Source organism: Manis javanica, chromosome 6 (genome assembly GCF_040802235.1).
Source record: "Manis javanica isolate MJ-LG chromosome 6, MJ_LKY, whole genome shotgun sequence".
Lineage (NCBI taxonomy): Eukaryota > Metazoa > Chordata > Mammalia > Pholidota > Manidae > Manis > Manis javanica.
In genome coordinates, this window is record NC_133161.1 from 90,810,477 (window position 1) to 90,837,792 (window position 27,316).

Consider the following 27,316-nt stretch of genomic DNA (forward strand, 5'->3'; position numbering starts at 1 on the left):
AACATATTACTGTGGTAACTTCTAAAACAATTGATTAGTTTTGTCTGTTTCTGAATTTTACTTAAATGAAACCATAAAGTAAGTATTTTTTGTGTCTGGCTCCTCTCAGTCTTATTTACAAAATTCATCCACATTGTTGTAGCAGTATTTGATTCATTTCACTGATGTTGGAGTAACCCAGCGTAGCAATTTACCAGTGTAGAAGTTTATCTATCCATCCTACTGTCAATGTACATTTGAGTTATTTCCACTTTTTAGGTATTTTAAATAATACTGCCACAAACATCCAATGTACAGCTTTAAGTGAACATACATGCATTTCCATTCCTGCTAGGTAGGAGTAGAAATGCTGGATCATAAGGCATTTGTATGATTAGTGTTGTAGATACACCAATTTTCCAAAGTCATTGTACCACTTTACACACCCACTAGTAATAGGTGAGAGTTGTGGGTGCTCCACAATCTTGCCAAAATCTAGAATGATGAGTATCTTTAATTTGAGCTCTTCTTTTGAGTGAGCAGTGTGGTTTTAATTTACAATTCCCTGATGACTAAGTACTTATCCCTTCTTGCATGTTAATTATCCATTTAGAGTTTCTTTTGTGAAGTACATATTCACCTCTTCTGCCTATTTTTCTCACTGGTTGTTTTTATATTTTACATATTTGTAAAAGTTGCTTATTTATATTTTGGATATAATCACTTTATGATTATATGTATTCCAAGTATGTTCTCCCACTCTTCAGTATTTTAAGTATCCCTAATTTGAATGCATTCATTTCATCAACTTTATTGTCATGATTATTAGCAATTTTAGTACTGTTTAAAAAATTTTCGCATCCCACATTTTAAGAAAATGTCTTTCATTCATGAATTCATCCTCCAAAAACTCTACTGGTTTACCTCTCACATTTAGATACACAATCTGTATAATTTGAGATAGGAACCAAGATTCAGTGTTTTTGTGTATAAATATGCAATTGACCAGCACAATGTATTTGAAGAAACAAACAAGCAAATAAAAGTCTTTCCCCCATTGCTCTCAAGGGCTATCTTTTCAATAAATCAAGTTTCTATTTATGTGTATTTGTTCCTAGAACCTCAATTCTGTACCATTTGTCTATGCTTATAAGAATTCACCTGTGAAAATTACTATAGCTTTAGAATAACTATTTTTTAACAAAAATCACCTTTTTTTGCTTTTTATTGATGTACCATCTTATATTAGTTTCAAGTATACAACAGTGTTTCAACAGTAACGTGTATTATTAAATTCTCACCCCCACTACTACAGTTACTATCAGTCAACACAGGAAGATTTTACAGAATCATTGGCTATATTCTCCACACTGTACTATTAACCCCATGACCATTCTACATTATGATTGAGAATTGTAGGGCCCCTTTATCCCCCTCACCCTTCCCACCCATCTACTCCAACCCGTCCCCATGGTAACCACCAGTCCCTTCTTACTATCTATGAGTCTACTGCTGTTTGTCCATTCCGTTTTGCTTTGTATTTATATTCCACAAATAACTGAAGTAATATGGTATTTGTCTTTCGCTACCTGGCTTGTTTCATTGAGCACAATACCTTCTGGATCCATCCATATTGTTGCAAATGGCAGGATTTTTTTTGTTCTATGGCTAAATAATATTCCATTGTGTATACGTACATCTTCTTTATCCATTCATCTATTCATGGACACTTAGGCTGCTTTGGTATTTTGGCTATTTTAAACAATGCAGCAATGAACATAGGGGTTCATATATCGTTTCGGATCAGCGATTTTCTTTCCTTTGGGTAAATTCCTAGGAGTGGAATTATTGTGTTGAATGGTTTTCTATTTTTAGTTTTTTTTGAGGAACTCCGTACTGCTTTCCACAGTGACTATACCAATTTACATTCCCACCAATGCTGTAGGAGGGTCCCCATTTCTCCACATCCTTGCCAACACTTGTTATTTCTTGTCTTTTGGACAGTGGCCATTCTGACTGGTGTTAGGCAGTATCCCTTCATGTGCCTGTTCACAATCTGTATCTCTTCTTTGCAGAAATGTCTGTTCAGGTCCTCTGTCCAATTCTTTTTTTATTAAGGTTATCATTGATATGCAATCCTATGAAGGTTCACATGAGCAACATTGTGGTTTTGAACTAATTTACATTTCAACCAGCAGTGTAGGAGAGTTCCCCTATGTCTGCATCCTCACCAACATTTTGTCCCTTGTCCTCTGCCAATTTTTAAAATCATATTATTTGTTTTTTTGCTGTTGAGCTGTATGAGCTCTTTATACATTTTAGATGTTAACCCATTATTGGATAAATCTAGAACAACTTTTGATAATCCTCCATCTCTGTTCTTCTTCAATTTGGTACAGGCTCTTCTTGGTAAATGGTACTTCAATGTAAATTTTATAATGGACTCAAGAATCTTCACTAAAAAAAAAGCTTTTGGAATTGAGATTGCATTAAATTGACATATAAAATTACAAAGAATAGAAATCTTTATAATGCTGAACTCTCCAATCCCTGCATATGGTGGTTTTTTTTTTTTTTTTGAGTCAAGTCTTCCTTAATTTCTCTGAATGATGGTATAGTTTCTGGGAAGAGGTGTTATGTATCTTCAGTTTGAATTAATCCTACGCATTTGATACTTTTTTGATGTAAATAGTACTTTAAAAACTGTTTTGTCTATCTTCTGCTGGTATATTGAAAATACAATTGATTTTTATGTATTGAATTTTAATGAACTTCCAAAATTCAGTTACCAATATAATAGGATATCAGGAAATTCTTTGGAATTTTTGATATTTTTAATCATGTTATCTCTAACTGACTTTTTTTTCTTTTTCTCCAACCCTTCTACACTTCACTGCTTTTTCTTTTTAGCCTGGCAAGGATCTTCAATATGTTGCTGAGTAAAGGTGATAAGAATAGTATCCTTCTGTCATTCCTAACCTCAGGTAGAAAGCCTTAGATATTTCATTACTGAGATTTATGTGGATACCCTTATCAGATTAAGAAAGTTCTATTCTTGATCTTCCAAGAGTATTTTTAATCACAGATTGATGTTGAATTATTTATTTATTTATTTTTATTTTGGTATCAATAACCTACAATTACATGAGGAAAATTATGTTTACTACGCACCCCACTTCACCAAATTCCCCCCACATACACCATTACACTCACTGTCCATCACCGTAAGATGCTGTAGAATCACTATGTCTTATCTGTGTTGCACAGCCCTCCCCATGCCCACCCCATTATACATGATAATCATAATGCCCCCTTTCTTTTATCCCCACCATTATTCCACTCTTCCCACCCATCTTACCCAGTCCCTTTCCCTTCGGTAACTGTTAATCCATTCTTGGGTTCTATGAGTCTGCTAATGTTTTGTTCCTTCAGTTTCTTCTTTCTTCTTATACTCCACATATGAGTGAAATCATTTGGTACTTCTCTTTCCCCGCCTGGCTTATATGACTGAGCACAATACCCTCTAGCTACATCCATGTTGTTGCAAATGGTAGGATTTGTTTTCTTCTTATGGCTGAATAATATTCCATTCTGTATATGTACCACATCTTTATCCATTCATCTACTGTTGGACACTTAGGTTGCTTCCATTTCTTGGCTATAGTAAATAGTGCTGTGATAAACATAGGGGTGCATCCGTCTTTTTCAAACTGGGCTGCTGCATTCTTGGGGTAAATTCCTAGAAGTGGAATTCCTGGGTCAAAAGGTATTTCTATTTTGAGCTTTTTGAGGAACCTCCATACTGCTTTCCACAATGGTTGAACTAATTTATATTCCCACCAGCAGTGTAGGAGGGTTCCCCTTTCCACAACCTCATGAACATTTGTTGTTGTTTGTCTTTTGGATGGTGGCAATCCTTACTGGTGTGAGGGGATATCTCACTGTGGTTTTAATTTGCATTTCCCTGACGACTAGTGATGTGGAACATCTTTTCATGTGTCTGCTCGCCCTCTGAATTTCTTCTTTGGAGAACTGTCTGTTTAACTCCTCTGCCCATATATTAATTAGATTATTTGCTTTTTCTTTGTTGTGGTGCGTGAGCTCCTTATATATTTTGGATGTCAACCCTTTATCGGATCCGTCATTTATTACTATATTCTCCCATACTATAAGCTGCCTTTTTGTTCTATTGGTGGTGTCCTTTGTTGTACAGAAGTTTTAAGCTTGGTATAGTCCGACTTATTCATTTTTGCTTTTGTTTCCCTTGCAAGGGGAGATATGTTCTTGAAGAAGTCACTCATGATTATGTCCAAGGGATTTTTCCCAATGTTTTTTTCCAGGAGTTTTATGGTTTCATGACTTACACTCAGGTCTTTGATTCATTTCGAATTTACGTTTGTGTATGGGGTTAGACAATGATCCAGTTTCATTCTCCTACATGTAGCTGTCCGGTTTTGCCAGCACCATCTGTTGAAGAGGCTGTCATTTCCCCATTGTATGTCCATGGCTCCTTTATCATATATTAATTGACCATATACATTAGGCTTACTGTTTGGAGTCTCTATTCTGTTCCACTGGTCTGTGGCTCTGTTCTTGTGCAAGTACCAAATTGTCTTGATTACTGGGGCTTTGTAGTAGAACTTGAAGTTGGGAACCGAGATCCCCCCTGCTTTATTTTTCCTTCACAGGATTGCTTTGGCTATTCAGGGTCTTTGGTGGTTCCATACTAATTTTAGAATGATTTTCTCTAGTTCGCTGAAGAATGCTGTTGGTATTTTGATAGGGATTCCATTGAATCTGTGGATTGCTTTAGGGACGATGGTCATTTTGACACTATTAATTCTTCCTAGCCCAGAGCATTGGATGAGTTTCCATTTGTTAGTGTCCTCTTTAATTTCTCTTTAACTGTAATGTCTTATAGTTATCAGGTATAGGTCTTTCACTTCCTTGGTTAGGTTTCTTCCTAGGTATTTTACTCTTTTTGATGCAATTGTGAATGGAATTGTTTTCCTGACTTCTCTTTCTGCTACTCCATTCTTAGTGTATAGGAAAGCAACAGATTTCTGTGTATTAATTTTGAATGCTGCAACTTTGCTGAATTCAGATATTAGTTCTAGAAGTTTTGGAGTGGAGTCTTCAGGGTTTTTTATGTACAATATCAGGTCATCTGCAATCTGGATTTCTTGTATTTCTTTGCTTTGTCTGATTGCTGTGGCTAGGAGCTCCAGTACTAAGTTTAATAATAGAAGGGAGAGTGGGCATCCCTGTCTTGTTCCCAATCTCAGAGGAAAAGCTTTCAACTTCTCGCTGTTAAGTATGATGCTGGTTGTGGATTTATCATATATGGCCTTTATTATGTTGAGGTACTTGCCCTCTTTGTTGAGAGTTTTTATCATGAATGGATGTTGAATTTTGTCAAATGCTTTTTCAGTGTCTATGGAGATGATCATGTGGTTTTTGTCCTTCTTTTTGTTGATGTGGTGGATGATGTTGATGGATTTTTGAATGTTGTACCACCCTTTCATACCTGAAATGAATCTCACTTGGTCATGGTGTTTGGTCATATTTTGTGGAGTATTTTTACATTTATGTTCATCAGGGATACTGGTCTGTAATTTTCTTGTTTGGTGGGGTCTTTGCCTGGTTTTGGTATTAGAGTGATGCTGGCTTCATAGAATGGGTTAGGAAGTATTCCCTCCTCTTCTATTTTTTTGGAAAACTTTGGAGAATGGGTATTATGTCTTCTCTGTATGGCTGATAAAATTCCGAGGTAAATCCATCTGGCCCAGGGGTTTTGCTCTTCAGTATTTTTTTGATTACCAGTTCAATTTCATTGCTGGTAATTGGTGTGTTTAGATTTTCTGTTTCTTCCTTGGTCAGCCTTGGAAGGTTGTATTTTTCTAGGAGTAGTCCATTTCTTCTAGGTTTTGCAGCTTCTTAGCACAGAGATTCTCATAGTATTCTCTAATGACGCTTTGTATTTCTGTGGGGTCCATCGTGATTTTTCCTTTCTTGTTTCTGATTTTGTTGATGTGTGTAGATTCTCTTTTGCTTTTAATAAATCTGACTAGGGACTTATCTATTTTGTTTATTTTCTCAAAGAACCAGCTCTTGGTCTCATTGATTTTTTTCTATTGTTTTATTCTTCTCAATTTTATTTATTTCTTCTCTGAATGTTATTATGTCCCTCCTGCAGGCTTTGGGCCTCATTTGTTCTGCTTTTTCCAATTTCAATAATTGTGACTTTAGACGATTCATTGGGGATTGTTCCTCCTTCTTTAAATAGGCCTGAATTGCTACATATTTTCCTCTTAGAACTGCCTTTGCTGTGTCCCACAAAAGTTGGGGCTTTGTACTGTTGTTGTCCTTTGTCTCCATATATTGCTTGATCTCTATTTTAATTTGGTCATTGATCCACTGTTTATTTAGGAGCATGTTGTTAAGCCTACATGTGTTTGTGAGACTTTTTGTTTTCTTTGTACAATTTATTTCTAGTCTTATACCTTTGCGGTCTGAGAAGTTGGTTGGTTGGTAGAATTTCAATCTTTTTGAGTTTACTGAGGCTCCTTTTGTGGCCTAGGATGTGGTCTATTCTGGAAAATGTTCATGTGCACTTGAAAAGAATGTGTACCTTGCTGTTTTGGGGTGTGGTGTTCTGCAGATGTCTATTACCCAGGAATAAAACCCCTGGGCCAGATGAATTTATCTCGGAATTTTATCAGACATGCAGAGAAGACATAATACCCATTCTCCTTAAAGTTTTTCAAAAAATAGAAGAGGAGGGAATACTCCCAAACTCATTCTATGAAGCCAACATCACCCTAATAACAAAACCAGGCAAAGACCCCACCAAAAAAGAAAACTACAGACCAATATCCCTGATGAACGTAGATGCAAAAATACTCAACAAAATATAAGCAAAACGAATTCAAAAATACATCAAAAGGATCATACACCATGACCAAGTGGGATTCATCCCAGGGATGCAAGGATGGTACAACATTCGAAAATCCATCAACATCATCCACCACATCAACAAAAAGGACAAAAACCACATGATCATCTCCATAGATGCTGAAAAAGCACTTGACAAAATTCAATATCCATTCATGATAAAAACTCTCAACAAAATGGGCATAGAGGGCAAGTACCTCAACATAATAAAGGCTGGATATGATAAACCCACAGCTAACATCATACTGAACAGCGAGAGGCTGAAAGCTTTTCCTCTGAGATTGGGAACAAGACAGGGATGCCCACTCTCCCCACTGTTATTCAACATACTACTGGAGGTCCTAGCCACGGCAATTAGACAAAACAAAGAAATATAAGGAATCCAGATTGGTAAAGAAGAAGTTAAATTCTCACTATTTGCAGACGACATGATATTGTACATAAAAATCCCTAAAGACTCCACTCCAAAACCACTAGAACTGATATTGGAATTCAGCAAAGTTGCAGGATACAAAATTAACACACAGAAATCTGTGGCTTTCCTATACACTAACAATGAACTAATTGAAAGAGAAATCAGGAAAACAATTCCATACACAACAGCATCCAAAAGAATAAAATACCTAGGAATAAACCTAACCAATGCAGTGAAAGACTTATACTCTGAAAACTACAAGACACTCTTAAGAGAAACTGAAGAGGACACTAACAAATGGAAACTCATCCCATGATCCTGGCTCAGAAGAATTAATATCATCAAAATGATCTTCCTGCCCAAAGCAATATACAGATTCAATGCAATCTCTATCAAATTACCAACAGGATTCTACAATGAACTGGAACAAATAGTTCAAAAATTCATATGGAAGCACCAAAGACCCCGAATAGCCAAAGCAATCCTGAGAAGGAAGAATAAATTGGGGGAGGGATCTCGCTTCCCAACTTCAAGCTCTACTACAAAGCTACAGTAATCAAGACAATTTGGTACTGGCACAAGAACAGAGCCACAGACCAGTGAACAGAATAGAGACTCCAAACAGTAACCCAAACATATATGGTCAATTAATATATGATAAAGAGCCATGGGCATACAATGGGGAAGTGACAGTCTCTTCAACAGATTAGACTGGCAAAACTGGACGGCTACATGTAAGAGAATGAAACTGGACCATTGTCTAATCCCATACACAAAAGTAAATTCAAAATGGATCAAAGACCTGAACGTAAGTCACGAAACCATAAAACTCTTAGAAAAAAACATAGGCTCAAATTTCTTAGACATAAACATGAGTAACTTCTTCATGATAATATCTCCCTGGGCAAGGGAAACAAAAGCAAAAATGAACAGGTGGGACTTTATCAAACTGAAAAGCTTCTGTACAGCAAAGGACACCATCAATAGAACAAAAAGGTATCCTACAGTATGGGAGAATATATTCATAAATGACAGATCCAATAAAGGGTTGACATCCAAAATATATAAAGAGTTCACACACCTCAACAAACAAAAAGCAAATAATCCAATTAAAAAATGGGCATAGGAGCTGAACAGTTCTCCAAAGTAGAAATTCAGATGGCCAACAGACACATGAAAAGATGCTCCACGTCGCTTGTCATCAGAGAAATGAAAATTAAAACCACAATGAGATAACATCTCACACCAGTAAGGATCACCACTATCGAAAAGACAAACAACAACAAATGTTGGTGAGGTTGTGGAGAAAGGGGAACCCTCCTACACTGCTGGTGGGAATGTAAATTAATTCAACCATGTGGAAAGCAGTATGGAGGTTCCTCAAAATGCTCAAAATAGAAATGACATTTGATCCAGGAATTCCACTTCTAGGAATTTACCCCTAAGAATGTAGCAGCCCAGTTTGAAAAAGACAGATGCACCCCTACGTTTATCACAGCACTATTTACAATAGCCAAGAAATGGAAGCAACCTAACTGTCCATCAGTAGATGAATGGATAAAGATGTGGTACATATACAAAATGGAATATTATTCAGCCATAAGAAGAAAACAAATCCTACCATTTGCAATAACATGGATGGAGCTAGAGCGTATTGTGCTCAGTAAAATAAGCCAGGCAGAGAAAGACAAGTACCAATTGATTTCACTTATATGTGGAGTATAAGAATAAAGAAAAACTGAAGGAACAAAACAGCAGCAGAATCACAGAACCCAAGAATGGTCTAACAGTTACCAAAGGGAAAGGGATTGGGGAGGATGGGTGGGAAGGTAGGGATAAGGGTGAGAAAAAAAAAGGGGGCATTACAATTAGCATGTATAATGTGGGTGTGGGGGGTACGGGGCGGCCTCTATAACACAGAGAAGACAAGTAGTGATTTTACAGAATCTTACTACGCTGATGCACAGTGACTGTGAAGGGGTATGTGGGCGGGACTTGGTGAAGGGGGGAGCCTAGTAAACATAATGTTTTTCATGTAATTGTAGATTAATGATACCAAAATAAATTTAAAAAATTAAAAAAATTATGCAATAAATGAAAAAAATATATATATATACATGTATATATATATGGTTTTGGGAGGAGATTTCTGCTGCCCTTCTCATGCCGCCATCTTGGCTCCTCTGATGTTGGATTTTCTTAATGTTTTTTCTGCTAGTGAGATAATCAATTTTTCCCTCTATTGAAGAAATTACATTATACTTCTGGACTAAAGCCATCTTGGTCATGATGAATTATCCTTTTTAGATATCCCTGACTTACATTTGCTAACACATTCTTTAGTATTTTTGCATCAATTTTCCAGATGGAAAATATCCTTCTTTATAAAACCCTTATCCTGACAGCAAGTTTATACTGGCCTCATAAAATAATGAAGTGTGTTCCCTCCTTCTCAATTCTTGAATAGAGCTTATATAAAATTGGTTTACTTATTAAATGTTTAAATTTCATCTAAATTTTCAAATCTATTTGCATATAGCTAGACAAGTAGATATTCTCTTACTTTTTGTATACAATTTCATTTTTTAGTGTATTTTCTTATTGAGTATAGTTGATATACAACATTATATTGGTTTCAAGTATACAACACAGTGATTCAACAGTTACACACATTATTAAATCCTCATCCCAAATAGTGCAGTTACAATCTACGAACACAGAAAAATGTTACACATAAAAGTAACTTTTTAGTTTCTGTCTAACCTATGAGTGGATCACCATTTTAATTCTTAATACTGGTAATATGTGCCTCTTTCAGATGATTTTTTTCTACCCTCATCAGTCTTTTTCAGTGTTCATCAATTTAAAGTATTGATCTTGTCAAAGAATCAACTTTTGGCTCTGTTAATCTATTATAAGCTTTTGTTATTCCTATTTCATAGACTTTGGAGTCAGACTTAGATAAGAATCCAAGCATTTAATAGCCAAAACCTTAGCAAAAACTTAACCTCTCTGAGACTTAGTTTCCTCATCTGCACAATGGCAAAAATATTAGCACCAACCTCACCGGTAAATGGAATAATCCTTATAACCGATCCAGCACTAAGAGGAAGAGAAGAGCTCAGTAAAGAGTAGTTGCCTTAAGTTTGGTCTCTTGGCATCATGGTTAATGTGGAAGGAATGTGGACTTATAAAATTATATTGTCTTTGGAAGAAAACCCAGCTCTGCCAAAGCTGTGCAACTTTGGGCAAGTTATCACTCGTCAAATTTTATTTATATAATTAATGTTTGCTTCCTTATCAGATTTTAAGGCCTCTGAAGAAAGGTCCCAAGTTTACTTTGTCCACTGCTATATTCATACCAACTAGCACAGGTACTACATACATAAGTGATTAAGAATAATCAGTTGAGTAAGTGAATGAATTAAGTAATTTTTTTATGATTTGGTGTGCTAATACATTCTTTGCATGACTGTTGAAAGATAACAGTAATGCATTGAAAAAACATTTAAAATACATGGTACTTAGTATATGAGTAATAGAAAATATATTGGTTCCCAGATATTTATTAATATTTCATAATTTAAAAGAATGCTAGGAATAGCTTTGTTTCAGTTCCTAAGAAATGCTTATCACACCATCTCTACTTATCATTGAAATAAGTAACACAATAGACACTATTTGAATAACCATGAGGAGCCTAGCTCTCTATTCTGTATCTCAATTTCATAAATTTTAAAATAAGGAGAGATTAAAGGAGGAATTACCAAAGCCGGCTGAAGATCATTTTTATAAAACTGTAGCCAACAACATCTCAGTTCCAAAAATTCTGATTCAGTTGGACCAGACTGAGGCCTGTTTACTGCATTTTTCAAAACTCCTCAACTGGTTCTGATATAGTTAGCCTGGCAGCGACATGGGAACCAGCACTTGGGAATCACTGGACTAGATGATGCCAGATTTTGAAGAATGAGAATTATTTACTCATGTGAAGACAGCACTTTTAGTAAAAAGAATAGAATACACAAAGAAATGACAGAGGAAAACTAAAGAGTATACTTAAGGAGTGGTGTACAGACTCTATTGCCTAGAATGTTGCATATGTGAAAAAAATTAATGAAAGATAATGCTGAGCAGGCAAATAAAGGTCTGGTCACTGACAACCCTGTTGGCATTCTGTGAAATTATTTTTATTTTATTTGGTTGGTAACAGAAAAATCATTGATGTTTTACTAAATATCATCTAAACTGAGGTAGTAAAATAATTAGATCAACTTCGGCAACAGCTGAAAAAATAGCCTGACCTAGGGAGCTGCAATAAGAAGATAAAAAACAGGAGAGATACAAGAGATTTTGAAACACCCGAAGGAAACTGAATGCTGACTGACTACAGAGGACAAGAAACTGTTGAAGTTTCAAGTTTGGCAGACTGAGAAGATGGGGGGAAAAAAGGAAAATCAAAAGATCACTTGGGTGAATGGGTGGGAGAAAGTTAGGGATAGGAAGATGAAAAGCTGTGGCTAATGAAGTACTTAGCTGTTAGTCTTGCTGAGTCTAAGGTGTCAAAGTGCATTCTTGGTTGAGAATGAGAACACTTTGAAAATGAACCTAGTCTCAACTAATTTACATTCCCACCAGCAGTGTAGGAGGGCTCCCCTTTCTCCACAACCTCACCAACATTTGTTGTTGTTTGTCTTTTGGATGGTGGCGATCCTTACTGGTGTGAGGTGATATCTCATTGTGGTTTTAATTTGCATTTCTCTGATGACTAGCGATGTGGAGCATCTTTTCATGTGTCTGTTGGTCATCTGAATTTCTTCTTTGGAGAACTGTCTGTTCAGCTCCTCGGCCCATTTTTTAATTGGATTATTTGCTTTTTGTTTGTTGAGGTGCATGAGCTTGTGGAAAGTAGTATGGAGGTTCCTCAAAAAGCTCAAAATAGAAATACCATTTGACCCAGGAATTCCACTCCTGGGAATTTACCCTAAGAATGCAGCAGCCCAGTTTGAAAAAGACAAATGCACCCCTATGCATTTGTCACAGCACTATTTACAATAGCCAAGAAATGGAAGCAACCTAAGTGTCCATCAACAGATGAATGGATAAGAAGATGTGGTACGTATACACAATGGAATATTATTCAGCCATAAGAAGAAAACAAATCCTACCATTTGCAACAACATGGATGGAGCTGGAGGGTATTATGCTCAGTGAAATAAGCCAGGCAGAGAAAGACAAGTACCAAATGATTTGACTCATATGTGGAATATAAGAACAAAGAAAACCTGAAGGAACAAAACAGCAGCAGAATCACAGAACCCAAGAATGGACTAATAGTTACCAAAGGGAAAGGGACTGAGGAGGATGGGTGGGAAGGGAGGGATTAAGTGGGGGAAAAGAAAGGGGGCATTACGATTAGCATGTATAATGTGGGGGGGGCATGGGGAGGGCTGTACAACACAGAGAAGACAAGTAATGATTCTACAGCATCTTACTACACTGATGGACAGTGACTGTAATGGGGTTTGTGGAGGGGACTTGGTAAATGGGAGAGCCTAGTAAACATAATGTTCTTCATGTAATTGTAGATTAATGATAACAACAACAAAAAAAATGAACCTCGTCTCAGTCATAAGCTAAATTGAAGTAATAAATAATGAAAATGGGAGTGTTGGAAACTAAAACTCACAAAGGGGGTAATAAATAAAGAACACAGTCAGTGAGAGACTAGAAATGGGCTGACAGAACATTCTATCTAGTCATAGCTGAAAGTGGAACATTAGAAAAACTGAAAACGAAGTAATTTTGTCTAACTATGATTCTAGTGAAGAACATCTCCTAAAAATACTGAACATTAGTGTCATTTCCCCACCATTCTCTCTCATCACAAATACTATAAATTTTGACCTCTAGCTTGCCTTATTAATATTAAATTTCAGGCTCAGTTCCTTCATCTGTAAAATGAAGGCAGTTTCCAATACTAAAACATAGTATGATTTTACCATTATTCAATGTATGCCATTCACTATGTACTGATACTGTGGCAAGACACTAGGGATAAAAAATTGAAGCAAATGCTGCACTGTCTGACCTTTCCATATTTATGGCCTGAATGGAGATAAAGACAAGTGAAGCAGCAATTAGAATGCACATAATAAATGAGAGGAAACAGAGAGAGTTTAATGAAAACAATAAAGAATGATAAACTCAGACATGGGGAGGGAAACAGGGATGGAGAGTTGGGAAATGCTCCTAAAAGAGTCCCAGCTAAGACCTGAAATGAAGCTGTCATGGGAAGGTGTCAGGAGTGGAGATGAAGAGGCGTGGAAGACTTATAGGGGAAGTGGAAAAGAAAAAGAAAAACTCCAAGCAGAGGAAAAGCATATACAAAGGCCTGGGTATGAGAGCACATTTGGGAAAACTTAAGTCCCATAATACAACACCCACTATATAAGACATCTACATAAATATGTGCTACAAATCCAAATGCTTATAAAATTGTCTCTCAAACTTTTGGTGTATTTAAGAGAATTATCTGGATGGAACTTTTTAATTGAAAAGGGAATAGATGGAAGACTTGTGAGATGCTAGTAAGGTTGCACGCACTTGTTCTCTCTGCCCTGTGAGGGCACAGCAAGAAGGCAAACCTCACCAGAAACTGAACCCTGCCCAACCTTGATCTTGGACTGTCCAGCCTCCTGAACTATGAGAAAATAAATTTATGTAATTTTAGCTCTCCAGCCTATGGTATCTTGTTGTGGGAGGCCAAACTGCCAAATATTTATACATATATGCTTTACAAATGGTTTAAATTTTAGAATGTGTAGAGGGTTTGAAGAGTGTCTCCCCAAAATTCATGCCTACCCAAAACCTCAGAATGTGACCTTATTTGGAAATAGGATCTTTGCAGATGTCATTCGTTAATTTGAGATGAGATCATACTTCATACTGGCTATGGTGGGCTCTAAATCCAGTGACTGATGCCCTTGAAAGAGAAGAATGCACACAAGCACACAGTGAAAATGTCTGTGTGACAACAGAGGCAGAGATTAGAATGATAAGAGTTTTAAGCCATGAACTTCAAGGATTGATGGAACCACTAAAAGCTAGAAAGAGGCATGCAAAGATTCTCCTCTAGAGCCTTTAGAGGGAGTACGGCCCTGCCAACACCATGATTTAATTTCTAACCACAATTTCTGTTGTTTTAAGCCACCTAGATTGCAGTAATTTGTTATAGCAGTTTTAGGAAATTAGTACAGAGGATAAGGGCAAGGGGGGAAAACTGTATGCTTGCAACCCATCTGTCTACTGAATGGATGTAGGAAATGTGGTACACATCCATGGAATATTAGCCTTAAAATGGAAGGAAATCTTGTCACATATTACAATACAGATGTAACTTCAAGGACATTATGCTGAATGAAATAAGCCAGTTACCAAACAAACACTGTATGATTCTATTTATACAAAGACAATTATAATCATATGAAGACAGTACCTAGAGTAGTCAAATTTGTGGAAACAGAAAGTAGAATGGTGGTTGCCAGGGGCTGCAGGGAGAGAGGAATGGGAGTTGTTTAATAGATACAGAGGTTCAGTTCTGTAAGTTAAAAACAGTTGTGGAGACTGGATGCACAATTATGTGAATGTACTTACTACTGAACTGTATGCTTAAAAATGGCTATGACAGTAAATTTTATGTGTATTTCAGCACAATTAAAAAATATATACATGCTTGGATTTTATTTTCAGATATCCTAACTTAACATAGGTTTAGGAATGAAGCCAAAAAATCTGCATTTTTTACTAAGGTAAAGATAGTAATTTCTCTACTACAGTCATCTAGTCAGCCCCTATTTTGAACCAGGCATTATCTTAGGGGTTTTACATACATGATGTCTAATCCTGCTGAACAAAATGTCCAAGGTAGCTGTTATTGTTCCCAAATGAAAGACAGGGGAACTGAGAATATAAAAGTTAACAGAAGATCCAAGAAACATGGAATAAATGACAGAGCAGGGGGTCAAACTTTAAAATCCAAAAAACATGCTTTTTCCAAATAACAATGGTTATTTGCAAATAACCATTAATACTAATTAAAGAACAGTCTGGTTTTCTTTATACAGTAAATAAAGTTTAAAAGAACTGAAGGAAAATGACCAGTGAATGTATCTTTTTAGTTTGCTAAGTAAGGAGATTTACAAAACTTACTATCTACTATCATTATTTCAGAAAAGAGGGGCTATTTAAGTACTAAGAAAAATAGGGGGGGAAATGCTCATGAAAAAGTCACTACTCTGTTCTTATTTTTAATTTTACTGAGAACTGTGACTGCTTCCAAACTACAGTTCAGTACTGGGAAACCAGTGCTTACATTATCTTTCTGCACAAACAGGTTAGCTACTCCTGCCAAGTGCACTTGCACACATTATCCTCAAGTTTAAATCACCCATCAAACTGCCCATGAAGAAACTCTTTCATTCCTAGGACTCTGGTTCTCTGGGAAGCTTGATGGTTTTAATTCAGCAGCAAACAGTTAATTGACTTCTCCTTCACTCACACCACTTCCCACTCTCTGTTGCAAATCACAACCACAGTGAAGTTTAAATCATCATAAATTGTCCTTAATAGAATCCTCTTCCCCACCACACAGGTAATCCTGACAGACATGATCAACATGAATACCATTCACTGCTTATCTGGAACTGCCTGCTTTGTGTGCCTATTTTCTCAATGCTCCAGGACTACCTTTGTTTCCTTAGACCACCCACCTAATCCCCTCTCTTTACAAAACCAGAACCATTCTTGCTACTTTCTGCCCTTGGGTGGTCTGTATTCAGTACAATGTCCCACCTTGATCTGTGGAAACAGTATACAATGTGGAGAAGCTTTCTTTCCCAGAGAGCAACGTTTAAGGGGCCTTCACATCCGCTCTGTCATCACAACACAGTTAAGGATACTGAAGTACCCAGACAGCAAGCCCACAGCTGCTTAGTGGCAGGCCAGCTTTAGGTCTTGGAGCCCTTCACTGTCTGTTCTCTATTCTGCAACAGGTCATCCTGTCCCCACTTGACTTTAGAAGATCTCCAGATATACCAATTTTGCAGGTGAGAAATACTCTCTAGCAATTATAAAAGGTTTCAAAATATACAGGCTAAACACATTTGAAAAATACTATGCTGTAAAGAAATAAACTTTTACTCAAAAGGTTACAATGTCTTCTAGACAATGTTTTCCCTTTAAATCAGATAGTCAATATTCTAGGAATAACTTTTCTACAGATTGTCACTATGACTTTCAACAAATCACTTAACCTTATATGAAATATCCCAACTTGATAAACTGTAAGTGATATGAAAGGCCATGTGAATGGAGTAGAAAGGATAATTTCTTAAGTGGATCAAAATAGACTTTCCTCTCTTCAAAAGAACTTCAGATGATGGCACAACCGTTTTCTTTATTAAACTAAATTATCTCTTTTGCTTTGTAAACAAATAAACATGGTATTATTTTTTCTTTCTTTTTCAACATCTCAGTAGCATTATATGGGAGGAAAATAAAATTCCACAAGAATACTGTCAGAAAAGAAGCAGAGTTGTTTAAGATCCCTAAAAATCTTGCCAAAACAGGAACGCTGTAACCAAAGTAACAGCTGGCACTGAGCTAATGGAACAGAGATATAGCAAGACTGCTATAAAGATTGTTCCATAAAATAGCAAGCAATATTCTAGCATCTAGTGAGCTATAGGCTAGTATGACTTGTGTGTGTATATAGAGCATTATATCAAAGTTTGAAAGGGTTTTTAAAACTTCATAATTGAAATAAGCAATGGAAAGAGTGACAAAATTTTATTTAATAGGACACAAAATGGAAAAATGATATAAATGTATAAAACCACAATTCCACTGTGGATTACAAGTCTGGAAGGATCTAATACTCCTTTTATCACAAAGACTAATAATCACATTTTACTTTTTCTCCTAATGAAATCATTCTTTAGCAGCTCAGTTATCTTTCTTTAGGCTTCATATATAAGAGAAAGCAATGGGCTGAGGGAAAGAAAAAGACAAATACAGAATATAAATTCTGCTGATGCTATTCTGTTATTGTAGTCCATGCACCATTCCACAAAGTGACTCAGTTCACAAAGCTTTATGCCCTATGATAAAGTCTTAGTTGATTCTGATTTTAACTAGTAAGACAGAGAGTAAGAAATTTTACTTCTAAAACAATTTATTAGTGAGGAAGTTTCAGGACTACAATATTTCCTCAGTTTGATTAGCAATATATTTCATACTCAGTTAAAACAACAAAAAGGAACCCCCAAATTACATATAAAGGGGGGAACTGAGGAGCAAAAGGGAAAAATGTTCAACACGTTCCCAAGTTGGCTTCCCCAAAGACAAAGAGGTTATAGTGAGAAAGATGCAAAGTCAGTTCTGGCAAAATTCAGAGGACGGGTGTCTTTGCTGGGGGGGGGGAAGCTTTTTTGGGTTTTTTAAGCCACAGAAAGGACAGATCTAAGAACCTTTACCACAATTCTTTAAAGCACTGCCTCAGCAGAATATGTAGTTAATAAGATTAGGCTAATGACTTCAAGTACTTTAAGACAATCAAAAGCACAGTCACCTTAATCCTGCACAATAATCGAGGAACTATAAAATCCAAATATTTTATTTTCAAGAGTAGTATGAATAAACTCATAATACCTTATACATATCAGGCATATATTAGGCCAAATATATTTAAGGCAATTTATAATATCTGTGTACATATGCCCTGACATGATAAACACACAACACTTTTTCAGGATCTATAACATGCCTAAAACATTGAGAACTTAATGGAGCTCCATGGGAGATTACATGTACTAAAGGAAGAGAGAATCACATTAAATAACCTAATTTAAAAGCAAGAATTATATTAGCTTTCTTGGTTGTGATTCAGAGCTTACCAGTGGCTTCCCTGATTCAGTAAGATGCAGCCCATTAATGCTTGATATGTACTTCTCAACTAACCTAATATGATTATTTCAGAATCTGTTAACAATCAACAGTCAACAGTACATAACCCAAATGAAATTAAGAAACTAAGAAGAACATTTAATAGCACAATATGATCTGAACGACCAGAAATGAACTCCACGCTAGCTGTTTTTGAAGAGAAGCAGAAAGAGTTATAGAAATTTTGGCAAGGAAAATATGAGAATAAAGAAAAACGCGGATTGGAAGAGAAACTTTCTGCAGAAAACGAAGTGATGACAAATGGAGAGCCTAAGAAATGGAAAAGAGAATAAGTGGATGATCAATATAGAGAAAAAAGGTTATTTTAACTTCTAGATTTCTTTATAAAATAAATCTAAAGAGCATAGTTTATATGATTTCACAGCTTGGCATTAAGTAAAAATTTTCAAATGATGTCTCAATACTTAGACTAGCACTCTCATTGTATTAGATAATAGTAGATAATATTTCAAAAACAGTAAACTATGTTCAATAATTAAATGGATTTTACAGAACAATGAAAGTAATCATGAGACATTAATGTGGCAAGTCTCCAAACCTTATTATTTTAATATAAACTTTTAAGTTAAATGTATAAATGCAGCTTATTTTTTAAAATAAAACAATGAAATATAATAATTCTAGATTTTCATGATTTACCAAAGATATATATGGCAGGCAATTACTTGCTATTCCCCCAAATCTATTTCACCCCTTTCCTATTAGTAAAAACCTAATTTTTTCCAGGGGTGGCAATGTGCACAGCCCCAAGCAATGGTTCATGAGGAGCTTAAGCCAAAGTTGACAATTCCATTCCTCCTTGCCTGATACCTGCTTTCATAGGTGGAGTGACGATGCAACCAAGATCTGGCCAATGAAACATAAGGACAGGTCTAGTAGCGTAATTTGGGAAAAGAATTTTATAATACTGCCCTTTGACGGATTTGGCACTGCCCTATCTCCACACCTTGAACATAGCCATAATGCCTAGAAGTGTGACAGTTATGACCATGACATGCCAGAAAGAGGACACTAAGGATGACAGAATGAAAGGAAAGGCTCAAATCCTTGAATAGCTGAAGCACTATGAGCACCACACACATGCAGACAAGTCCCCTTTTTGTTTAGTGCTGTTTATCTAGCTTGTTTCAGCTCGAACAGTCTCATCCAGCACCAAACTGGGACACACTACGCAAAAACACATGTCCATAACAATACTTAAAAAAATGAAGGAAAAACTAAAGAGAACAAATTCATGCCTCATCTGCTACCACTAGAGATAACTGTTAACATCAACTCATTACTGTGCAAATTGGCAATGAAAGTGCTAAATTTTTAAATTTAAATATTTAACCATCATTTTTAAAAAGGAACTGCAGTTCAGGGTAACCAAGTATCTTAGTCAATGAGTGAAAGTTCTTTACAAAAGATTCACAGCTAATAAATACAGAGGAATAACAAAAATAGAAAAGTCACTCTTTCACAATCACAATCTGATGAAAAAAATTAAAAGATTTAGGCAAAAATCATGAATAGATGTTAAAACCATTAGCAGAAAGACTGACAGGGAATTAAATATTCTCAAGGTGCCAAACAATTTGCAATTCACAATAAAGAAAGTCCATGGAGGAAAAAATAATCTTTTTCAACAAAAGGTGCTCAAACAACTGAATATCTCTGAAAAAATGAACCTTACACTGTACATAAAAGTTCAACTAAAAGCTAAAACTATGAACTTCTAAAAGAAAAGACAGGATGAAAGCTCTACAACTTTAGGGTAGGGTACAAAAAATGTCTTATATAACATGCAAATGAAAACATGGATAAACTGGCCTTCATCAAAACTAAAAAAAAATTTTCCTCTTCAAAAAGACAATGTCAAGGGTGGGGTAGGTGGGTAGCCAGCATTATCCTTAATAACTAAAAACTGTAATCAATCTAACGTCCATCAACCTTCCAATACATAAAGTGAGTCTAGCCACAGAATGGAATATTGCTCAGCAATAAAAAGGACTACATACACCTGCAACAACATAGATGACCCTAAATAAACATTGTGCCAAGCAAAAGAAGCTAGATATATAAGATTACCTATTGCATGGTTCCATTTATATGAAATTTTTATAGAAAACCTATCTATAGAGACAATAGGCAGATTAGTGACTGCCTGGTTTGGGGGATGGGAGAAGGGACTAATTTCAAATAGGCATGAGGGAACTGTTTTGTTGTGATTACTTTTCTTAAAAAAACGGGTTGTGAGATGGTTGCACAACTGTGAAAATTTACTGAAACTCACTAAATACATGAATGTTATGGTATGTAAATTACACCTTAGTAAGTGTTAAAAGAAAAAAAGACAAGTTAGAAAATTGGACAAAATATTTACAATACACATATATGGCAAAAGACGTAACCAGAGTACATTAAGAATTCTTACAAGTCAATAAGAAGACAACAAATATACTCATTTAAATGTTGGGCAAAGACTTCACTATTAGGTATTTGAAAAACTTGATCACATCAGCAATTAAGAAACAGCAAATTAGCAATTAAGAAAAAGCAAATTAAAACTACAGTGAGAATCTACTGCACCCTGTCAAAATGGCTAAAATTAAGGACTGTCAACATCAAATTTTGGTGAGGATCTGGAGGAGCCAAAATGCTAATTTACTGATTTGGGAATGTAAAATAATGGAACTTTTTTTGGAGAACTGGTAGTTCTTTAAAAAGTAAACATATCATTCTTTGCAAAATCCAACTATTCTTTACGTTTAGATATTTACCCAAGAAAAATGAGAACATGCTGACACAAAGATTTATATTTGTTCATGGCAGCTTTATTTCAATAGCCTAAAAAGGAAATAGCCCAAATGTGTCAATAAGCAAACAGCTAAACATACTTCAAAAAAATGGAATACTGATGTTTTTTTAGCAATAAAGGACCAAACTACCAATGCACATAGTGTGAATCAATCTCAAAATAATTATGTTGAATTAATAAGAGCCAGATAAAAGAAGGCACACTGTATGACTCCAATATTTCCAAATTTGGAAAAAGCAGATTAATCTATAGTGACCTAAAGTGGTTGCCTTGGGGTCTTCATTTTCTTCTGATATACAAAATAAAAATTTTAGTACTTACTACTACAAGACAAAGCCAGAACAAGATTGTTTAAATTAAGCAAAATCATATAAAGAAGAGTTATCCAAATTCAAAAGTTCTGAATTTTTGAGAAACAGAAAACAATTAACACATAGATTGAAGAGTTACAATCCAAATTTTAACTGAAGAGCAGTGACAGAATTCTATATGAAATACAATAAAAATTTAGTCAGCTATTGAAAAAAATTATTCACAGGCCAGAATGAAAATGATACGCCATTCAGTTAACTAGAAAACTATGAAAAGCAACAATGGCAAAAGACCCTAAAGAGGAAAGCAGACAGTTAATTAGATGTGACTCTACATTGCAAGATAGCAGTAAGATAAAATAAAATAGCAAAGCAACCAATGTCACTGTGGGTTGCTCATAACAAGAGAATATATCAAAGAAAAAGAAAATAAATGACTGTATAATATAAAAATTAGAATACAGTTCTACTTTACACTTGGCTTAAAACAAATACAGAGAAATACCATGTGATAACTGAACTACTACAAAAGGGGAAAGGGTGCTAGCTGGAAAGATTACGGATGGACAGACTGAGAGATGGACAGGAAAGAAGGAAATATAAAAGCACCCACCATGAAGAAAATACAATTATTTAGGCATGGATAGACCTTGAAGGCTGTGAAAACTAAGGGAAGCCTCACTGACACATCCTTGGGAGGCCAGCAGGGAAGCTGTGGCATCCTACCACTCCTCATCAATTGTAGACTTAAAGGGAAGAAGCCTACTTTACTACCCAGCAGCAGAAGGAAAGTTTCCACCATCCCCCAGTAACAGCCCAGTCCATGAGAGTCTGTCACAACTCAGTCAACAAGGAGTCATGATACATGGAACTCCTGGATTATACCAAAGCACTTTTTTCACTTAACAACCCCAAAAACTCAGCCCCTTTCTTTCCAAAAAGTGTTCCTCTCTTTTGTTCTCCTGAATTGCAATTCTTTGCTATTCCTGAATAAACCCATTTTTCTGGTAAAATAACTTATTTTTTTAGTATACTTTTTTTTCAACTAAAGTATCACTGATACACAATCTTATGTTGGTTTCAAACATACAACACAGTAGTTTAGCAGTTACTCATATTATTAAATCCTCACCCCCTCTAGTGCAGTTACTATCTTATCAACATAGTAAGATGCTACAGAAGCATTAACTGTATTCTCCATGCTGTCCTACCATGCCCATGACCAACTTATACTGTGACTGAAAATTATTGTGCCCCTTCATCTCCTTCACCCTCCCCAACCACCCACCCTAATGCCTCCCCTGTGATAACCACTAGTTACCTCTTGATGTCTGTGAGTCTACTGCTATTGTGTTCCTTCTATTTTGCTTTGTTTTTATACTCCACAAATAAATGAAATCATATGATATTTATCTTTCTTCACCTGGCTTATTTCACTGAGCATAATAACCTCTAGATCCATTCAGGATTTCTTTTCTTTTTATGGCTAAATAATATGCCATTGTGTACATGTACCACCTCTTCTTTATCCACTCATCTATGAATGGACACTTAGGTTGCTTCCATATCTTGGCTATTGCAAATAGTGCAGCAGTAAAGACAGGGGTAAATATGTCTTTTCAAATCAGGGATTTTGTTTTCTTTGGGTAAATTCCTAGGAGTGGGATTTTTAGTTTTTGGAGGAAATCTCCATATTGCTTTCCACAATGGTTGTACCAATTTACATTCCCACCAACAATGTAGGAGGGTTGCCATTTCTCTGCAACCTTTTCAGCATTTGTTATTTCTTGTCTTTTGGATAGTGGCCATCCTAACTGGTGTGAGGTGATAACCCGTTGTGGTTTCAATTTGCATTTCCCTGATGATTAGTGATGTAGAACATTTTTTCATGTGCCTGTTGGCCATTTGTATTCCTTCTCTGACTTTTATTTTTAAGGTTAACAGGGTATTATGCTAATTGAATAAGTGAGACAGAGAAAGACAAATACCATATTTTAGGTTTCACTTATAAGTGGAACCTAAAATATGAATGAAAAAAACAAAACACAGACTCAGAGACAAGAAACAAACTGTTGCTTATCAAAGGCAGGAGGATTTGGGGGACAGGTGAAAGGTGAAGGAGATAAGGAGGTACAAACTTCCAGCTGTAAATTAAATAAGTCATGGGGATGTAATGTACAGCAAAAGGAATATAGCCAAAAATATTATAGGTTTGTATGGTAACAGATGGTAACTGCACTTATTGTGAGAATCATTTGGTAATACATAAGAACATCAAATCACTATGATGTATACCTAAAACGGATAGGATCTTATATGCCAATTATACTTCAACAAAAAATAAGTAAAGAAAGAAAAAGAAAAATGCATCATACAAGAGTTCAAAACTATTGAAACTTTATATTTAGTAAATGGCAAAAACACTGGGACCAAATATTCAAAAGGAGATTCAAGTGATGAGATCAATTCTAGAATTCATGAGACTAGCCAGGAAAATTTCCAGCAGCAAAAGGTAGGACAGCGAGACCTCTTAAAGCAGATAACTGACAAATCAACCTGACAAAGCAGACTGACAAACAACTGACACTGATACTGACCACCGGACAGTTGTTCAGCTATTGGTGTTTGTTGGGTGCATAGAGAAGAGCGAGATCACAAAAGAACTGCTGCCTGCTGAGCTACTATAATTAACTCCAAAGGAATCAACGTCTCCAACTTTGCTGGGAAGTTCTTTTTGGAGCTGAAGAAAATGATTAACTTCCACAGACCTTCAACACAATAGATCTGAATTGGTGCCCTCTCTATGCTAGAAGCAATTAAGAATTTTTAACTATGTAAGTAAGAAGGGTTTGCAATATTATAATTACTTACTGTATGCTACACAGACCTTTACCCTTTGATCTTGAATTCCACATTGTCTTCTTTGACAGACTGTCTACATCATGCTGAAATGGTACTTTTGGCTGATAACTATTAGGCACCAGGAACCTGGACTTGACTAAGAAGGTTTTCTGACTTAGGGAAAAAAGCAGGTTCATGGATGTTTACTGAGTAGCAATGGCAACAATTACCACAGAAGAGATTATAGCCAGGTTCTGAGCTCTGAAAGAACTGAGTGCATAGACCTTTTTCCTGATGACTTTTAAAGACAGGCATGTACATAAATTTCCTCCATCCTGGAACCTCCAGCAAGTCCTGTTCATGTTTACTGGAAAAGCATATAATTCACAAGTTAAAGCCATCATTCTAATTAAAATGTCATCATTTCACTGTGGGGGCCTGGTATCTATGGTGATGCAGGAACTTGTCCAGATCAAAATATCTATCACCTATTTTTGAAAGCTAGTTACAGCTTGAGGTAATGAGCCTGTTGCAATCCTGAAAACACCATAAGGTTTTATCTTTCTTTGTCTGGCTTCTGTCAGTGAAAGATTCTGAGGATCAGTAGAAAAGAGAGAGAAAGAAACAGGAGTCAAGGAACAGCTGTAGATAGTTGCCATATCTAGTCCCACATTTGTGACGAAGACTGCCAACTGAACTGAAGAATGTTTCTAACATGCTGATATGGTGCACACTCTAAGTTATCAATGCTTTGGAACTTTTTGTAAAGAAGTGGTAGTGGTATCACTATGAATCTTTAAAATATAGAAATAATATGGCTTTTGTGAGGTAGAAGTTTACTTATATATTTTTCATTCAGGAAAAAACAACAGTTCTTCAGTAAAGTAGTCATTTAGTTTGTGTCTCCAAAAACAAATTTTGAAATACTGTAGTAGAGACTTTCTAATACTACACAGCTATTTAAAACCTACAAGTTTTAAAACCTACAGCACATTTAAGCAATTGACTGCAAAAAAATTGTAATGATCAAAGAGTAGTTATCTGCATTTACTAAGGTTTTGGAAAAAGAATGTTAAAAAATTAAGTTATATTAACTTTCTTCTAATAAGGTTAAGTTTTACAATTAACTGATACTGAAAATGATGGCTATCAATCAACAAAAGACGATTGCTAACATTCCTGGCAAACCAAATCAGTGTCACAAATTGATTATTAATTTTAAGTGATGACATGTAATTTTTCAAAAGTTCCTTGTTTACTTAACATTTCTAATCATGCATGAGCCTATAAACTACTTAAGTATGCAATATTTCATGAACACAACACTACTTTAAAATTAAAATGCTGTAATTCTTTTGTCTATATTAATAAGTGGAATGAGTATTCCAGGCATAAAAGGAACATGAAAGCCCTAAAGGAGAAAGGAGAATGGGCATGTGCAACACTAAAAGTTTAAAAATGCAGAGAATACAGGGGAGAGCAGCATAAATTATGCAAGCTTAAATGCTATTGAAAATAAAAAAGTGAGAGAGAGAGGATGAAGACATAAATAAGAGATGGAAATGCAACAAGACAAAGTTCCTAAGAAAATGGGACCCAGAGTATAGGTGGTTCAAGAGTTGCCTCTGTGAAGACAAAATTAAAACTTCTGCTCAGAGTAAAATGAGGTGTGGGGCAAGAAGGGAAGGTTGATGCAAAATAGAGAAAGCCTAAAACACTAATTTCAGGGAACAGGGAAAAAAAGTTGGCCAGAGAAACATAAAAATTCTGAGGAATATTGAGGAACCAATTTAGAAAAGTCATCACATAGAGACCTCCCACAGAAATTTTTATGCTATACAAATTCCTTTTTCAATATAAATTGCTTCAAAAATTATCAAGAACTTAAACCATAATTCTTAACAAAATTAGGATAAACTGCTTGGTCTTATTAAGGAAAGGGGGAGAGCAGACACTCCAGGCCATGACTACCACTTGCTAGCTGCATAATTTTTACTGATTTCCTAACTTTTCCAGGCCTTTCTTTCTTTACCTATAAAAAACAGAAAATTATATCTTCCTCACAGGATTGTGACTAACACAAATCCTGGCAAAGAATATGCATTCAATAAAGGGTTACGTTCACTCTTAATTCCTAAACTGCCTGCTGACACAGATGACACCTCGTCTTGTTGCTTTCTAAAAGGAAGAGAAAAAAGGCTCCAAAACACTGACTGTTTCCACTAAGGCACCTGCTTCCCAAGAAGCATTATTTCAATAATACCATTATTGATAAGAGTTTAACCTTCTCTGCTCTGCAAAGTCAGAAACCTGAATTGGTGAAAATAATCCAAGGATCCAGGCCTGACAAAGGCAGACATGCATGATTAAATTCAGAAATAAATGATGCACAAATGATAATAAATAAAATAAAAATAACAATAAAGAAAGAAATAGTGCACAAATATCAATTTATGTGTAAGAAATACTGTAAAAAATGTTAAATGAACCAGAATGTTAATATTGGCAGAAAAGTACATTTTCTCCCCTTAGGAAAATTATATAAGAAGCCAAATTATCCTCAGAAGGTTACTTTATACATACAAAATCTGAACAAGACAAATGAATTGGATAATATGGCTAATATCAACACAGAATGATAATATCCATATAACCTTACAAAGAGACAACATTCTCATCCACTGAGCAGAATCTACCTTTCTCTGAACTATGCTGAGACATACAATAAAAGTATAGCTCGTTGGCTGCTCTTTTTCTAAGATCCATACAGATCCTTCCACCTACCCTTGTAGATACACAATATTTTTATATCCTTTTTTCTTTGTATTTTTTATATTTTATATATTCTTTTATATTTTATATTTCATTCTATATGTATGTCTTTGATTTACTCACTTTCAATTATGTATAGAATGATCAATTTTTAAGTTTATTTAAAATAGTAACTGACATTTAGTTACATTTTTTAAATTACAATTAAGAATCAAAAGT

At 35.5% G+C, this 27,316-nt stretch overlaps 1 protein-coding gene across 1 annotated transcript in view; it reads right to left on the reverse strand.

The window, feature by feature from the left end:
- The window catches only part of COG5 (component of oligomeric golgi complex 5), a 386,458-nt gene that overhangs the window by 164,379 nt on the left and 194,763 nt on the right, over nt 1–27,316 (reverse strand). The window lies entirely within an intron of this gene.